The sequence below is a fragment of the Macaca nemestrina genome, chromosome 16 (assembly GCF_043159975.1).
Source record: "Macaca nemestrina isolate mMacNem1 chromosome 16, mMacNem.hap1, whole genome shotgun sequence".
Classification (NCBI taxonomy): Eukaryota; Metazoa; Chordata; class Mammalia; order Primates; family Cercopithecidae; genus Macaca; species Macaca nemestrina.
Window position 1 is genome coordinate 99,332,743 of NC_092140.1, and position 18,362 is coordinate 99,351,104.

Sequence of the window (18,362 nt, forward strand, 5' to 3'; positions counted from 1 at the left end):
ACTACATTTGTGCTTTTGTGTAAACTGTTGGTTCTTAAGCTGGAGCACTGAAGTATTCCGCAGTCTCTAAGCTGTGAGTGCTAAAGATTATTTTCTGGGCCAAAAGATCCTAATGAACAAACATGAAAATTTGAATAGGCCAGAGTTCTTGATCTGTAACTGCCTATTCCACCTTTTCAGTTCAAGAAATCCCCTAAGTGGATGCTGTCTGCACAAACTGATTTCAGAAGACAGTGCATCTGCTGACATAGAGCAACCATTTCTGCCACAGTGCCTGGGGGCCTCATGTCCTCAGGGCCAGGGGCACTGCTAGATTGTGAGGGAATGAACTTGAGGAAATCCAAGGGGAGCAAGTAGATGGGTTTCTCTGCTGGGAGGCTCTTCAGAACCTGTAGCTCCAGCCAAAGAAGATTGGGAACCCCTCACAACCCAGACTCCTCCAATACCCCAAGCTTTGCTTTGGGGATACAGCCACACTCCTGTTCACTTTGACAGCTTTTCTCCAGCAAATCATTTCCAACTTCAATTTTGTTTCCTTGGCAAGTGTTGGTGGATATTAAACAAGAACACACCATTTTCTCCAGGGCTGTTAGCGCAAAGGGGTTTTTTTAAAGAAAGAAAACAAAAGAGAAAAAAAGAAAGAGAAAGTAATACCCCTCTTGTATTTGAGAAACACAATCATCCCTTACCAGCAACCATGAGAAGGACTCCTCCCTCCTCTAAAAAGCTCAGACCCTACCTTGTTATTAGGTCAGTGGCAATCCACAAGAAAGAACAGGTTCACTGCTGCTCGTTGCTCCAGCGATGCCCTGTTTACTTGGCAATTACTTGACCGATTGTTATTTCTGGAACACCAGCCAACTATGTCCCTGTAGAAGAATCCCAACCAAGAAAAAGCAACAATAAAAAGCAAACAGTTGCATAAAGTAAGATTGACAAGGATTACATGCTGGAGGAAGTCTCTCCATCAACATGAATTTTGTAAATATTTATGATGGATGGAATGTCTCCCTATGTGGACCGATTAAAATTTCAATCTCTGCTTAAAAGAAAAGGCACCACAGTTTCAGGGGTGTATTCTGGGAGAGTTTTCCTGAATGTGCTCCACAAAACACTAGCTTTATGAAATGCTCCACCAAAAAGACTTTTGTGTCCAAATTTGGCAAATGTGGCGTACTTGATGCCCTCTCTAGGACTCACATAATGTACTTTAACTTGTGATTATCTAGCAACTATATTATTTAATTTCAAGATATCATGAGTTTCCCTAGATATTATATTATTACTGATTTCAAATTTAATCTCATTGTGGTCAGAGAATAAACTTTGTATGATTTCAGTTTTCTTAAATTTATTGCAACTTGTTTTATGGTAAATACATTATGTGTATTTGAAAATAATGTTTATTCTGTAGTTATTAGATGCAGCATACTACAAACATTAACAAGATTAAGGTGGTTAATAGTGGTGTTCATATATTCTATGTCAATACTGATTTTCTGGCTGGGCACAGGTGGCTCACGCCTGTAATCCCAGCACTTTGGGAGGCCCATACGGGTGGATCACGAGGTCAGGAGATCGAGACTATCCTGGCTAACGCAGTGAAACCCCGTCTCTGGTAAAAATACAAAAAATTAGCCGGGTGTGGTGGTGGGCACCTGCAGTCCCAGCTACTCGGGAGGCTGAGGCAGGAGAATGGCATGAACCTGGGAGGCGGAGCTTGCAGTGAGCCAAGATCACGCCACTGCACTCCAGTCTGGGTGACAGAGCGAGACTCCATCTCAAAAAAAAAATAAAAAACAAAAAAGCAAATTGATTTTTTTGGTCCATTGTTCTATCAATTGCTTAGAAAATTTTGGAATTAGATAATTTCTCACTTTACTTTTCTCCATTTTTGCTTCATGTGTTTTAGGGCTTTCTTGTTAGTTGCATACACATTTATAATTATGCATTTCTGATGAAACTCCCCTTTTATTGTTAGGAAATATCTATCTTTCTTTTTGGTAATACTCTTTGTTTTGGAGTCTATTTTATTTGATGCTGAAACAGTTTCTCTTGCTTTCTTATGCCTGTTTGGGTGGTAAGTATTTTGTTTTCAACATATTTGTGTCTATATTTAAAGTGTGTCACTTGTAGGCAGTGTTTAGTAAAGTCTTGCCTTTTAATCTACAGTGTTAACCTATGTTTTTAATTGGAGTGTTCAGACAATTTAACATTTACTATACTTACTAATATGGTTGGAGGTAGGCCTACTATTTTATCTTTTTTTTTTTTTTTTTTTGGACCCTCTGTTTTGTTCCTCTCTTAATGTTTTCCTGCTCTTTTTTGGATGATTTTTTTAGTATTCCATTGTAACTTATTGGTTTGATTTTAGAGAAAGATGGTGGAGTGGAAAGCACTGGGAATCTGTCCCCTCACCTAGAACACAATTGCACTGGCAAAATCTGTCTGATGTAACTATTTTGGAATTCTGGAGTCTATTAAATGCCTGAAAATTCCAGGAAAGGCTTAGATGGTAAGTTTCAGTTAGTTTTAGTCCATTTTATATCTTAGCACAGTAGCAACTACCCATTTTCCATTCCTATTCCTGTGGTAGGCAGCTGTGCACATGTTCCAGGAACAGCTTGCAGGAGTGAGCATGGGCCAAAAGGGCAATGTTCTCCAAATGTCAAGGATCTCTTCTCTGACCTCCAATTGCTGCTTCTGATCGCAGAGCTACAGACAAAGAGGCAGAGATCATTGTTTTTGCGCCTACCGCCATTATTGCAAGCCCCTCCCCCTCGAGCTGAGGTGACTTCCAGGAGATTTAAAGAGCTGAAATCTTTTGTTTCCCTCTCCACTTCATTTTTCTCTTTTTCTCCTTTTGGGAGATAGATACCAAAGACTAAAATATTCAAAAGCAGCTACATATGTGGGGGAAATTAGAAAGTGATCTTGCATGTCCAGAGAAAGGTACAGGCTCAGAAAACACCTGAGAAGACCTTAAGTTTACACCTCAGATTCATCCTTAGCACAAATACAGCATACATCAGTCAAAAAACAAAACAAAAAAAGAACAAAACATCAAATAGCAAACTCTGGCAACAGGGAAATTTTTTATTTCCAGAGTTACTCTTTGTTAGATGCAAATGTTCAGTTTTTTTCAACAAAATATCGCAAGGCATGCAACAAAACAGAAAAGTATGGCCTATTTGAAGAAGAAAACAACAACAGAAACTGTTGCTGAAAAAGACCTGATGATGGCTCTACTGGACAAAGACTTTAACACAACTGTTTTAAACATGCTCAAAGAACTAAGATGGGGGAAAAGTCAAGAAAGTGATGTATGAACAAAATGGAAATACCACAAAAAGATAGAAAACCTAAAAAGACACCATGAATAAATTTGGGAGAGAAAATAGCTATAGAATATACACAAAAAGAAATGAGAAAGGAATTTAAATATTTCACTACAAAAAATCAACTAAAAAAAAAAAAAAACAGTGATGCAGACAATGAGGTGCAAAAAGTTATAAGGTATACAGAAGACAAATCATTACTAAGTGTAAATAGATTGAACTATCCAACCAAAGACAGAGATCAACAGAATGAATATAAAAACATGATCCAACTACATGCTGCTTACAAGATACTTATTTTAGCACCAAAGACACAAACAGGTTGAAAGTGAAATAATGGAAAAAGATATTCCATGTAACAGTAATCAAAAGAGAGCAGAAGTAGCTATACTAATATCAGAAAAATACACTTTAAATTTAAAAAACTAGGTTACAAGAGACAAGAACATTATGCTAAATATAATAAGCCAATCATGGCTGGGCACCGTGGCTCACACCTGTAATCCCAGCACTTTGGGAGGCCGAGGTGGGTAGATCACGAGGTCAGGAGATCAAGACCATCCTGGCTAACACAGTGAAACTCTGTCTCTACTAAAAATACAAAAAATTAGCTGGGCGTGGTGACAGGCGCCTGTAGTCCCAGCTACTCAGGAGACCGAGGCAGGAGAAAGGCATGAACCCAGGAGACAGAGCTTACAGCGAGCCAAGAGTGCGCCACTGCACTCCAGCCTGGATAACAGAGCAAGACTCCAGCCCTCCTGTACCCACCCCTATAAAAAAACTCACTCACAAAAGGACAAGTGCTATATAATTCCACTTGTATGAGCTACTAAGCATAGCCAAAACCATAGAGACAGAAAGTAGAATGGTGGTTGCCAGGGGTTGGGGAAGGAAAGAATGAAGAGTTACTGCTTAATGGATAAAGAGTTTCAGATTTTCAAGAGGAAAATGTTCTGAAGATGGAGGTACAACAAAATGAATGTATTTAATACCACTGAACTGAGCTGCGTGCAGAAGCTCATGCCTACAATCCCAATACTTTGGGAGACTGAAACAGGAGGATTGCTTGAGGCCAGGAGTTCAAGACCAGCCTAGGCAACATAGTGTGAAACATATCTACCCAAAAAAATTAGCCAGGCATTGTGGCACATGCCTGTAGTCTTAGCTACTTGGGAGGCTGACATGGGAGGATCACTTGAGCCCAGGAGTTTGAGGTTACTATAACTGTTTATTTATATAGTTTGAGCTATAACTGTGCCACTGCACTCCAGCCTGGGTGACAGAGTGAGACCATGTTCCAAATAAATAAATAAATAAACAAATAAAATACCACTGAGCTGTATGTTTAAAGGTTAAGATGGTAAATTTTATATTATATATATTTTACTACAATTTAACAATTGAAAAAATACATATATCTAATTTTCAAAGTCTGCTTAAAGTTGATATCTAAAACTAAGTTACAAACCTTACAACCTTTAATTTTCCCACACCGACCTTTTTATTATGTCCTCATATGCATTATATCTGCATACATTGAAAACTACAAAGATAATGTTGTAATTTTTCCTTTCATCAGTCATACATATTTTGAAGAACTCAAGAGGGGAAAATAGTCTTTTATATTTGCTTAGATAGTCATCATTTTTGTTGTTCTTCATTCATTCCCAAAGATTCAAGCCTCTGTCTCGCATCATCTCTTTGGCCTAAAGAACTTCTATTAATAATTCTTTTACAGCAGGAGAGCTGATGATGGATTATCTTAGTTTTCTTTTTTTTTTCATCTGAGAATCTTTTTCTTTTTTTTTTTTCTTTCTTTTTTTTATTTTTTGGGAGACAGAGTCTCACTCCATCACCCAGGCTGGAGTGCAGTGGCACAACCTCAGCTCACTGCAACCTCTGCCTTTTGGGTTCAAGCAATTCTCCTGCCTTAGCCTCCCAAGTAGCTGGGACTAGAGGTGCATGCCACCAGACCTGGCTAATTTTTATATTTTTTAGTTGAGATGGGATTTCACCATGTTGCCCAGGCTGGTCTCGAACTCCTGACCTCAAGAGATCCGCCTGCCTCAGCCTCCCAAAGTGCTGGGATTACAAGCGTGAGCCACTGTGCCTGGCCCTGAGAAGCCTTTTCTTTTGCCTTCATTCCTAAGGGGTATTTTTGCTGGATTTAGAATTCTGAGTTGGCAGTTCTTTTCGAAATTTAACTATTTTGAAGATGGCATCCCATTGGCCTCTATGGTTTCTGAAGAGAGATCAACAGTTGTTTGAATTATTGTTCTCTGTACATAATGTGTCATTTTTATCTGCCTGCTTTCAAGAATTTTTTCTTTATATTTGGTTTTCAGCATTTTGATTATGATGTGTCTAAGCATTTTAAAATAGTTTATCTTATTTAGAGTTTGCTGAGCTTCTTAAATCTGTAAATTTGTCTTTCACCAATTTTGGGACATTTAAGGCCATCATTTTTTCAAGTATATATATATATTTTTTGTCTCAGTCATTCTTTTCTCTGTTTCTTAGGCTTCAGTAAAATGTCTGTTAGCCCTTCTGATATTGTCTTACAGAACCCTGGGTCTCTGCTCAGTTATTTTCAGTATTTTCTATCTTTTTCATATTGGAGAAGATTTCCTTGACTCTCTTTCATCATCTCTAGTCCCTTATTGAGCCTACTTCGTGAATTTTTATTTTATATATTGTATTTTTCAATTATAATATTTTTCCTTGCTTCTTTTTTTTATAATTTCTATTTCTATGATGAGAACACCTGTATTTTCATTCATTTCAATTACATTTTTCTTTACCTCATGGGGTATAGTTTTCATAGATGCTTTAACATCTTTGTCTAACAATCGCAACACCTGGTTCATCTTGGGGTTGACATGTTAGTTGTCCTTTCCTTTGAGAATTGCTCACGTTTTCTTGTATATGTCAGGTAATTTGGGGTTGTATCCTGGACATTGTGAATGGGTTATGTGGTGCAGACAGTGAGTCCTAGTATAATGCTATGGAGGATGTTCATGCTGTTGGTTTAGCAGGCAATCAGCTCAGTTAGATTTGGAACCACAAGTTTTGTCTACCTTTTGTGAGTATCACTCAGGGGTAATGTTGAGACTGATGAAGGTTACATACAGGATCAGAGCAGGGAACACTTTTTTTCTTGCTTTCTTTGTGCTATTTTCCCCTCGTTCTCCAGCCCTCAAAAGATATTGGTTCCTGATTCTTCTGACCAGAAAGATGTCATTTGTATGGGAGTTTTAGCTACCTACATGGCTACCCCCTGCCACATTGCTCAATGACTAGGGGCCACCCTTAAGACAAAGCCCTGAAGAGAGAGGAGAGAGAGAGAGAAACTCACCCGTGGGTTGTCCTCTCCAAGTTTTGACTCCCCTCCACAGTCCACCTGCTTTTATTTACATTCCAGAAACAGAGGCCTCAGTATTATTTTTTGTATTTTTTCCATCCAGAGTTTTTTGTTGTGATCAGACAACAGGATGGACTATAGTGGGCTTATGTCACATTAGTGAAATGGGAACCCCACAGAGCACTTTAGAATACAGTGAAGTGCCAAGTAACAACATTTCCGTCAACAATAAACTGCATATGAGATTATAATGAAGTTGAAAAATTCCTATTGCATAGCTATTGTAGTATTTTTGTGCAATGCATTACTCAAAAAGGGAGTGTGACGACTCTCAATAGTGTTTGTAGTGATGCCTGTATAAACAAAGTTATAGGGCCGCCAGTCATATAAAAGTGTACAGTAATGTCCTAGGCCTTCACATTCACTCATCACCCACTCACTGATTCGCCCAGAGCAAATTCCAGTTCTGGCATGTGCCCTATACAAGTGTACCATGTTTTTAATGTTTTATGCTGTATTTGTTAATGCACCTTTTCTATATTTAGGTATGTTCAGATACACAAATACTCACCATTGCATTACAATTGCCTACACTATTCAGTACACCGACATGCTGTATACAGATGTGCAGCCTAGGAACAACAGGCTGTACCATATGGCCTAGGTGTGTAGTAGGTTATGGCATGTAAGTTTGTGTGAGTACATTTCACCATGTTTGCACAATGATAACATCACTTAACAATGCATTTCTCAGAATATATTCCCACTGTTAAGGAATGCAGGACTATATTAAAGGTTTGGAAAGTCTGGTGATGATTACCTCGGCATAACATCATCTTTTCCAGATTTAAATGAAGCTTTGCCACAATGTCTTTTATATAGTAACTATTCAATACGATGAACTCCGCCATGGTATCTTACAGCAAATTAGTATTCAATACAGGTGTGTTGAACTGAATTTTATAAATTCACTGCTTTTGGAACCACATCCTAAAGTAAGTAAAGAGAAAAATATCTCAAGTCAATCAATGGCCAATAAAGGGAACCATTCTCTTTTCCCTGATAGTACTGCCCTTCTCCATAACATGGAAATGTCCTAATAGTCCTTGTTTCAGAGGGGTGAATTGGGGAATAAACTTTTGTACTTTTGTTTGTTTGTTATCCTTTCCACTCCCCATTTTCTTGTTCTCAGGAGAGAATGGTGAGAATCTGACATCCTTTGTTCTGTTTCCGTCATGGTTGACTGTAGTGTGTTAAATGTATCTGCTCATACTGGGCCCCATGGCTTGGTTCTCTGTATTTTAATTACTCAAGTTCCTTGGGGTACGAGCCAGACAAGTCCACCATGTCTGCATGAGTGTATGTGGACCCCACTCTTCAACATGCAGTCCCCCAGGTCTGACTGCAAGGGAAAGGGCAGACAGAAAGGGAATGCCCCATAGCAGCAGGTGCCTATGGCATTCTCCAATATCACCAGAACGGCAATTAAGTGAATATTGTATGTTAATTTCCTCTGGGATCTGTGTCTTGTTCTCAATTAGCTTGAAATCTAGAGGCAATGAGAAGGAGTGGTTAGGCTCACACAGAACCCCCAACAGCCAATGTATTCTTAGTGGAGAAATCTTAGAGGTTGTTAAAAGGACACCAGAATAGAGAGGTATATGACAATCATCAGGAAGATAACAGTGATAGTTGCTATTTACTCATCCCCTAGTGCATGCCAGATACTGCATCTACATCTCAGAAAAATCTATAAGGAAGGCATTATCACCTCCACTTTGGAGGAGTCAGAGGCTCTGAGTGGCTATGTGACTTAGGGAGGCTGAGAGATGGGACCTGAACTGGATCCAGGGACTCAAAATACTGAACTGTGTCTCCATGTTCTCCTGATACCACTTCTATTTAACTTTAGCTGCTCAATGCTGCATACCACTAAACAGAAATAATACAGCTAAATATTAGAAAAGCAGAAAAAATATTTGTTAGCAATTTCTATATATAATAGCAAACCCAAAATAATTAAGTGAAAAAGGTGAAAATTGGTCATCTTTTGTTCTTCATCATGTGAGGCAAAAAGGCAAGAAGCAATAGATATTATTATAAGGCTTCCCTTAGTTTGCCCAGACCGAATCAGAAGTATACACAGCTCATCACACTCCTCGCAAGTTTAACTGATGTCCCCAGAGAATTCTTTACATTCTGTCTCTTTAAGAGAAGTTTGCAGCCATATATATTGATAGATAGATACAAATAATTTTTTTAAAGTCTCATTTACTCTATTTTCTTTATGGGGAAGGAAGAGCATAGCATTTCATCTTGGATATCTATATTCATAGTATAACCTTGCTGTATCTGGTAGCATGCTCAGGAAATCTTTGAATAATAAGAGTTGAGTGAATTACATTGCTGGAATCATATTTCACTTAACAAATCTCTGCAAGAAATAAAAGGATCATTTCCAGAGCACTTTGGCTCATGTTTTAATGAGAGAGTGGGTCTCTGCACAGGTGCCTGGCTCATTATGATTCTGGCAGAATAAGGAAGGATGCCGCTTTATATTCACAAATGTTGGTTTTCCATTTCAGTTTTTATTACCTCCTTATGTTTGTGGCTCCAGAAAGCAGGTCCAGGACCTCTGGGTCTGAAAAAAGGCTGATAATAGGAAAGCGGTAGGAGAGATTCTTGCTCAGAAGAGTGCGGTAGTGGGAGCTGATCGTTCTAGCAAACTCTGTTGTGTTCCCAGGGATTTCACCATCCAATCTCACTAACTCTCCATAATGTGTCATCTGTGCAGATTTTTTTCCAACTCAGATGCTGAAGAATTGGGATGGGGCTCTTATATTACCTTGATAGAGTCACCTCTTCCTTCATAAAGTTGGAAAAAAACAAGAAAATCTGCATAAAAGCTTGTAGGAAGTTCAGGGTTGGATGTAGGTATTTGGACTGTTTGCAGCCACACAACGAGACTGTGAGCTTTTCTGATCTGTGGATTTCAGGGGACAGCTGTAATAATCGTGCTACAAATCATTTAAATCCCTATGTTCCTTATTTTCCCCCTGAAAAAATAAAATTCTAGCCTGGCAGTAGGTTTGAAACACAGGAAGCAGTGATCTGGGTTTTCACTCTAATCAAACTAAAAGAATTCAGAGTTTCTTAGTAAACAGAGTAGAAAAGCAACTCAGCCTTCTCTAAGGGATTTCATTTAGTCACTCACTCATTTATTGATTAATAACTATGTGACCAACACTATGACATGCACTGGGGACTCAGTGAGATGGCCAGGACACTGCCTGAACCTAGTGAGAGAGAGAGGTGAGTAAATAGGTGACTAAGTGGCAATGTGCCAAGTGTTGGCATGGAACGAGGCACACGTGCTGTGGACACACATTTCCAGGAGAATCAAGCAGGTTCTCAAATGGGAGTCTTCTTCTTCTTCCTCTTCCTCTCCCTCCTCCTCCTCCTCTTCTTCTTCTTCTTCCTCCTCCTCTCCTTCTCCTTCTCCTCCTCCTCCTCCTCCTCCTCCTCCTCCTCCTCCTCCTCCTCCTCCTCCTCCTCCTCCTTCTTCTTCTTCTTCTTCTTCTTCTTCTTCTTCTTCTTCTTCTTCTTCTTCTTCTTCTTCTTCTTCTTCCTCTTCCTCTTCCTCTTCCTCTTCCTCTTCCTCTTCCTCTTCCTCTTCTTCTTCTTCCTCTTCCTCTTCCTCTTCCTCTTCCTCTTCTTCTTCTTCTTCTTCTTCTTCTTCTTCTTCTTCTTCTTCTTCTTCTTCTTCTTCTTCTTCTTCTTCTTCTTCTTCTTCTTCTTCTTGTTCTTCTTCTTCTTCTTCCTCTTCTTCTTCTTCTGACAGAGTCTCACTCTATTGCCCAGGCTGGAGTGCAGTGGCACGATCGTAGCTCACCGCAGCCTCAACCCCCCCAGGCTCCAGTGATTCTGTTGCCTCAGCCTCCTGAGTAGCTGGGACTACCAGTGCACCCCACTGCACCCAGTTAATTATAAAACTTTTTTTTTTTAAGAGTTGATGGTCTTGCTATGTTGCCCAAGCTGGTCTCGAACTCCTGGGCTCAAGTAATCCTCCCACCTTGGTTCCTCAAAGGGCTGGGATTACAGGCGTGAGCCTCTGCGCCTGACGAGTGGGGGCCTTAAAGCAGAGATTGTCCAGCTGGAGCCAAAACATCAAGTCTGTCTTCTAGGCTACACTTTCAGATGGTTCTCCACGTGCTAGCCACTTTACTTAAAGGGTCTCTTCTCTTTTCACTAGCCCAGTACCTCCAGCCAGCGCTGGTGATAGGAAACTTCTCTGTCCATTCTTCGCAGGCCAACCTCATCTGTCCTACCCACCCCCATCCCTGCACCGCTATTTTATCGAAGTGATTTGGCTTTGCATCTTTCTCTCTCTCTAAACTGTAAGCTGCTGAGGGCTTTGGGCCCCTAATCACAGGCATACATAATGTTGGCATAATAAGGAACATAATAAATTTTTGCAGAACTGCTCATTGAAATGATATATTAATAATAGTATAATATTAATGTATTATTTATTATTTCATTTAATACATTTTAAACCGTATATTATATAATTAATGTATTCAGATATTATTATATTCATATATTTTTATGATTCTTCTTTTTCTTCAGTGATCTGACTTATCAGAGCCCTTACACACCTTCGGGCATCCACCATACTTGGCTCTCTGAGTAGCACTGAACTCTTCATGATGATCTCCAATTGGATGGGACAGAGCAAAGTAGATTTGCTTGAGCTAGAGCAGGGCAGGAAAGGCCTCCAGCTCTCTCTGGGAACACAGCAAGCAGGGAAACTCTGGGGGCGAGTGAATGGTGCCACAGCAGCAGTAGAACCTACCCTTCTGCCCGGCAGGGACTGGGAGGGAATCTTCCCATCTTCAGAGATCTCCTGATCCCCCGAGGCCTCTGGGTTGGAGGAGGAGCCTGTTTCATGAGGACAGTCCTTCTCAAGACAGGGTGACTGGTTGCTCCCCTTCCCCCCGAGCATGTCACAGCTGGTCACTCTGTTTTTCTTGGCTGAGAAGAGAAATAGCCAACATCTGTCATTTGCATAATGTGTGTGCTTTTGCCACTTAGAATTCTCTGTTTCTATAAACAAAGGCTTTTACAATAAAACTGAAATGCCAGAAAAAGAGACAACCTACTTTAAGGTCACCACTGCCTCCCAGCAAGGACGTTCAAAAATAACCCTCAATCTGCCATGTGCTCACAACTCTCATTGCGCCAGCTCCATGGCAGGCCCAGTGCCACCAGGACAGCTATGTGGAAGGTTCCGGGTGGGGCAGGGGTGTGTGTCATGGAGGAGGTGAGGGAGGCTGTTCTCACAACAATGCTGACATCTGGTCTGTGGGTCCACCCTGCTGATGTCTGCGAAAGGGCATGTGGTTGGCCCCTGTTAGACCAGTTCTGGTGCCAGTTTCCAGCTAAAGTGAAACTGCTCCAGACCTGAGTGGGAAGTGCACTGTGAGAAGGAAAGTTCACCTGGAAGGTCTGGATGCCAGGGTGTGGCACTGGGTAGACATCAAGCACATCCCTCAGGGAGTCCTGGGGGCTATTAATTCTAGAAGCTGCTCCAGCAACACTGCCAGACAGGATCGTAAATTTTTGCAGCTGAATCTTGGGGAGGAACTGTGCCCCACAGATTGCTGGTGATTCTGGGGCAGTGATATGGTTTGGCTCTGTGTCCCCACCCGAATCTCATGTTGAATTGTAATTCCCAATGTTGTGGGCTGGTGGGGGGGGTGGGGCCTGGTGGAAGGTCATGGATGGTGGGGACAGATTTCCTCCTTTGCTGTTCTTGTGATAATGAGTGAGTTATCACAAGATCTGATGATTTAAAGGTGTGTAGCATTTCCCCTTCTGCTCTCTCTCTTTCTCCTGCCGCCATGTGAATACGTGCTTGCTTCCCCTTTGGCTTCCACCATGATTGTAAGTTTTCTGAGACCTCCCAGCCATGCTTCCTGTACAGCCTGTGGAACTGTGAGTCAATGAAACCTGTTTGCTTCATAAATTACCCACTCTCAGGTAGTTCTTTATAGCAGTGTGAGAACAAATTAATACAGGCAGCTATTCTGTCCTTTACTTACAATAATTGTGCCTGTTGCACCAAATGTGGCCCCTCCCAGGGATTGTTGCCCGTAACTAGGGATCACATTCTGAAATAGAAGAATGGAGTTCTGCTGGGGGCTCTCTGCAAGCCAGGAGGCAAGGGCAGACTAGCACAGTACTGAGGGACATTGCCTTGGGACAAATGTCCTGCATGCCTGTGGGCAAAACTCACCCTGTTGGCAGCACTGTCTGATCTACCTGGCAGAGCCTGTGGGCAGCATTAGATATAAATCCATCTCTGCTTCCCAAGATTGTCCTGAAAGGCACCAGGGGTTTATATCTGAAATCTCCCCAAGCAGAGATGTTTAATTCCTGTTCTCCATCCTTTCTGAAGGGCTAGTCCAAGGACCAGAGTGAAGTATCTTTCTTATCTAGCACACCCACAACCCACCCTTTGCCAGTCACAGCAGCATAAACAGAACATGAGTCCCACTCCATTCAGGATCATGCCAAGGTACCTCCGTCTGCCAGGCAAGGAAGAGGATGGATGCAGTGAGGGATGAAGGAGAGGTCTCTCTCCAGCTTTCGCTCCATTATTGTTCTTTTTTTTTTTTTTTTTTTTTTAGACGGCGCTCGCTCTGTCGCCCAGGCTGGAGTGCAGTGGCGCGATCTTGGCTCACTGCAAGCTCTGCTTCTCGGGTTCATGCCATTCTCCTGCCTCAGCCTCCTGAGCAGCTGGGACTACAGGCGCCCGCCACCACGCCCGGCTAGTTTTTTGTATTTTTAGTAGAGATGGGGTTTCACCGTGTTAGCCAGGATGGTCTCCATCTCCTGACCTCGTGATCCGCCAGCCTCGGCCTCCCACAGTGCGGGATTACAGGCGTGAGCCACCGCGCCCGGCCTGCTCCATTGTTCTTTACTGCCTTTGTCATTTCCCAGTTCTGCCTAGACTAGATCGTGGGAGCAATTAAATCCTTAAAAGGTTGAAAGACTTATGATAATTTCCACTTGCTGAGTATGCACGTTGTGACAGGGAGCATACTAGTGCTTTGTGTACAACAGCTCACTCACTCTCACAACAATGGGGCAAACATTTCATCTTCATTTTAGAAATAAGAAAGGTAAGGTTCAGAAAGTTTGGGATCTTACCCCCAGTCTGGGCTTTAACACAAGCCTGTGTAACTTCAAAATCTGTCCTCTTAACTCTGAGGACAGGGACCAGAATGAGGAGCAAAATTGCAAAGCAAGTTGTATTTGTCCTCAGCAGTCTTCCCATAGCCCTGTTGTGTGACGTTTCTCTTGACCCTGGTGGTGATTCCTGATCCAACCCCCTGCAGCACACATGTATCCATGTGCACACACCCTCTACTCCCTCCCTCAACGTGCGCATGCCCACACATACAAATACCTCGGTTTCCTCCAATTTCACTTTAAAATCTCCTCATGAGAATGGATTAGTGAAATTCATTCAACCTCAAGTTTTAGCAGATGGAAGCATTTCAGTAGGTACTGTTCCCCATGATACCTGATTTTAAGCAGTGATCAAAAACTAAACAGTTTTAGAGTTGGAGGTTAAAACATAGAGCATGTGTTTGCTTGGAAGCAATCAATCCACTTTCAGGAGATTTTTTGTAACATTTTTCCATTTGTAAGTACAATTCTACTAAAACCATGTTTGGAGGTGAGGGGATTCAGCACCCTGTGACTGGTGAGATCCCAGAAAACACTTCATATGCTATGGTATGTAACCAGAAGAGAAATGAGAAGGTCGTTTAGAAAAGACTTTCCCAACAATAAAGAAGAACAAGTCAAAACATTCTCCCTCAAGGCATGGTTCCTGTGGCGCAACTCATTGCCAAAGTGGACGCAATTGTTTCTTCCTTGTATCTGTGCTCTTTTCATAGACCTGGTGGCCACCAGAAACAGGCAGAATTGGTGTGCTAGCACCCAGCCTAGCTCTCAAGAGGTCTTGCTCGTCCTCTTTCTCTTTCTTCGACCCTTGCCTAGCTGCAACAACAAGCCCAGGACAACCTGCTGGGTGAAATACTCAGGACATATTTATATCCCAGTGCCCCAGCCAGCAGCCCAGCAATCACCGTCATGCAAGTGAGCTCGTCCTAGACCAACTGGCCTGCCCCATCCCCCCTGCCTGCCAATCAAAGAAGCCTGAGGGAGCCCGGCCAAGGTCAGCAAAGTTTGGCTTAGATCAGCAGAACTGCCCAGCTGACTTGCAGACTCATGAATAAGAATCAATGTCTGTGTTTTTTAAGCCCCTGAGTTTTGGGGTTGCTTGTTATGCAGCAATAGTGAGCTGTTACAGTTATCTACACAGTAAGTGCCCTCTACCCCAAAGGCATTACATAAAGCTCATTTCCTCTAATATCAGCCCTATTGAAAAAAAAAAAAAAAAAAAAAAAAGGATTATCTCAGTATATCAAATCAGGCCAGGCATTAACTAGATTTTTAACTTACCTTTTCACTCTGTAATAAAATAAAACAAAATAATACTTGGATTTTGTAACAGCTAGTGAGTATCATATTTCACATACTTTAGATCTATTTAACCTGCATTTTATACACTAAAAAGAAGAAGAAACTAAAACCAAGAAACAATCTGATGTGTCTGGCAACGCAAATACTCACTAAAAATTGATTTTACTTTAAAAATAACCATTTTACAATGTCAGAGTCAAATTATAAAAAGTGGTTTCTTGAAAATCTTGGTTGCTTTCGAGGAAAGACTGCGCTCCCAATGATTTGGAGAAGGTAATATTCTACGTCTCAACTGGCTTTGGCAAATCAGGGCTTGGGCTTTCACTCTGGTGTCTGTGGCTCTTAGTGTGAGTCTTGGAAACGAATTTTCCTGCAAGGAACCAACAAGATGTGCTGTAAAATGTCACACTTCGTGCCGCTTTTAGCTTCCAATCCCAGTTTTACTGCTGGCTCTACGATGTTATGCACGGAACCACCCTCATTTCCAATTTTAAAACATGGTTCAAACTGTAATGATCCATCACAAAAGATTCAGCACTGTTCAGGGAGCAGTTTCAACTGAGAGTGATTTAGGCGGGCTGCAGGCTGTTAAAGAATTTCCAAGGGAAAAGTCATTGTTGAAAGAAAAACAAGCCACTGGTGGGAAGTGAGCATTCTCCACCTAAACATGTTGCCGTATTTCCTCGGGATTATTTAAATAATAACACATTGAAGATATAAACAAAGCCCCCTCTGTACTTGGTCTTAATTGCTTCCCCACTCTTCCTCCCTAAGACAACTAATCACCATCTAGAATTCCCACCACAAACACAAGGACGGTTGCTTGTGGTGTAAGGATGATTTTTGTCAGAACTCTGCTAAAATCTTGATACATCATGGGTATAGCTATAAAACTACCAAAATTGAAATTAAAATTAAATTAGTATAATATTCTAAGGGAAACAAATTGATTCCTACTCATCACACTGTATTATAAATAAAAATAATACAGTTATTGACTATTTACCCTGTGCTAGACACTGTGCAAAGTACTTTTCACATTTTCACTGAATTTTCACAATGACCCCTTGAGATCAATATTTTTATTTCCGGTCTACACACAATAGGATTGAGCTTGAGTAAGTTGCTCAAGGACTTAGAAGGACTCAAGGACTCAAAGACTCAAGGACTAAAAAGATTTACATACACCCAGGGTCCATCTGACTTTAAAGACTGTGTATTCAATCCCAAGGCATCTCTTCAACATTTTCTAGTTTTTTTTTTTTTTTTTTTTTTTTTGAGACAGGGTCTTGCTTTGTCACCCAGGCTGGGGTGCAGGGGCATAATCACAGCTCACTACCACCTCTACCTCCCAGCCTCAGGTGATCCTCCCGCCTCAGCCTCCCAAGTAGCTGGGACTACAAGCATGCTCCACTATGCCGGCTAATATTTTTATTTTTTGAAGAGATGGGGTTTTGCTGTGTTGGCCAGAGTGGTCCTGAACTCCTGGGCTCAAGCAATCTGCCTGCCTCGGCCTCCCGAAGTGCTGGGATGACAGGTATGAGCCACCAGGCCTGGCCCATTTTCTAGATTTCTAAAATAAAACTCAGTATTAGAGCAATTGGTATGCAGTTTTGAAACATGTTCTTTTCATCTTTTTAAAATTGGAGTAGTAGCCCTTGCTTTTTGGAAATCCTAACTTCTAGGTGTCCTTTCCTTCCTCGTGACTTTAGAGGGGGGTTCTGAGATCCCATCTAGACTCTATCACTAAAACTAAACAAACTAAAAACCTGCTCAATTTTAAAAATTCAGCTTAAATGTCAGCGTGTCTCTGGGAAACCCCTGGGCCCCCACTCCCTGTCTGCCCCGCCTCAGCCCAGCCCTCCCTGGCTCCTGCCCGGCTTCCCAGGCTGACCTCCAGCAGAGCCTTTCCCATGCGTCGCCATCTCCTGGTCTTCCCGAGTCTCTCTCCCAGGACGCTGCAGTCCCCTGAACGGTGGCCACTGCCCTCTGTAACCATCAGCTTGCCCGATGCTACCATAGGCATCCCATAGTTCATGTTTTTAAACCTGATGAATTAATGAACAAATGAATCACAATTGGCTCATCTGAAGCAGAGAGGTAAGTTGAAGAGGAATCATTTTGGGGAAAGGCATTTTAAAAATGGCATTAAAGGCTGGGCACGGTGGCTCATGCCTGTAATCCCAGCACTTTGGGAGGCCGAGGCAGGCAGATCACCTGAGGTCTGGAGTTCAAGACCAGCCCGATCAACGTGGAGAAACCCCATCTCTACTAAAAGTTCAAAATTAGGCAAGTGTGGTGGCACATGCCTGTAATCCCGGCTAATCAGGAGGCTGAGGCAGGAGAATTGCTTGAGCCCGTGAGGCGGAGGTTGTGGTGAACCGAGATCGCACCTTTGCACGCCAGTCTGGGCAACAAGAGCCAAACTCCGTTTCAAAAAATAAAATAAAATAAAATAAAATAAAATAAAATAAAATAAAATAAATGGCATTAAAGGAAATCTATCCTGCATTTCAGGAAGTAGTTTTGAGTAAGTTCAACCTCAGTTTCCTCATCTGCAGAGGTGATGAGAAATTTGTAAAGATCCCATTTAGCTCCACTATTCCGATTCTTAGTAAACAGTATACTAATTGAGTTTAGTGGCCAGAGTAGTTTCAGAACAATTTTGAAACAATAGGGCTGCAGTTAGAGTCTCGCTTGGTAAAGTGTGTGGAGGAGGCCAGAGGCTGGAGGTGTGGCCCCGTCTGGTGCCGGGCATGTCTGTGATCCTGCCTAGCTAGTAAGAGTGGCTCCGTTTCACTCTCAACGTGCCATGACTTGGGCCACAGGCTATGTGATCACCCTAGTTATGAAGCTCTGAAGAGCAGGGTGTGAGGCCCAGGGGCCCTCTAACCACGGGTTCCTTTGCCACCTCTCTGGCATGTCAGCCCTCTCGTGCCCATCTGTGTTCAGAGAGGCATACAAACATCGAGGTCACAGCACATCCTCTTGGGCTGAGCACTGAATCTTCTAACACCCTTGTCGGAAACTCTTGGAGAATGAAGGTTTTTGCATGTACAAAAGTCTGCAGTGTGTCTTGGGGAGAAGCACAGAGCTGGGCCTGT

At 42.0% G+C, this 18,362-nt stretch overlaps 1 long non-coding RNA gene across 1 annotated transcript in view; it reads right to left on the minus strand.

Annotated features, from left to right (window-relative positions):
* Positions 1–15,456: 15,456 nt before the first annotated feature.
* The window catches only part of LOC139359242 (uncharacterized), a 66,138-nt gene continuing 63,232 nt past the window's right edge, over positions 15,457–18,362 (minus strand). The window contains exons 2-3 of the long non-coding RNA XR_011615179.1: positions 17,153–17,306; positions 15,457–15,628 (exon numbers count right to left, since the gene is read on the minus strand). This is a non-coding gene — a long non-coding RNA (uncharacterized lncRNA). The remainder of the gene's footprint in view (positions 15,629–17,152; positions 17,307–18,362) is intronic.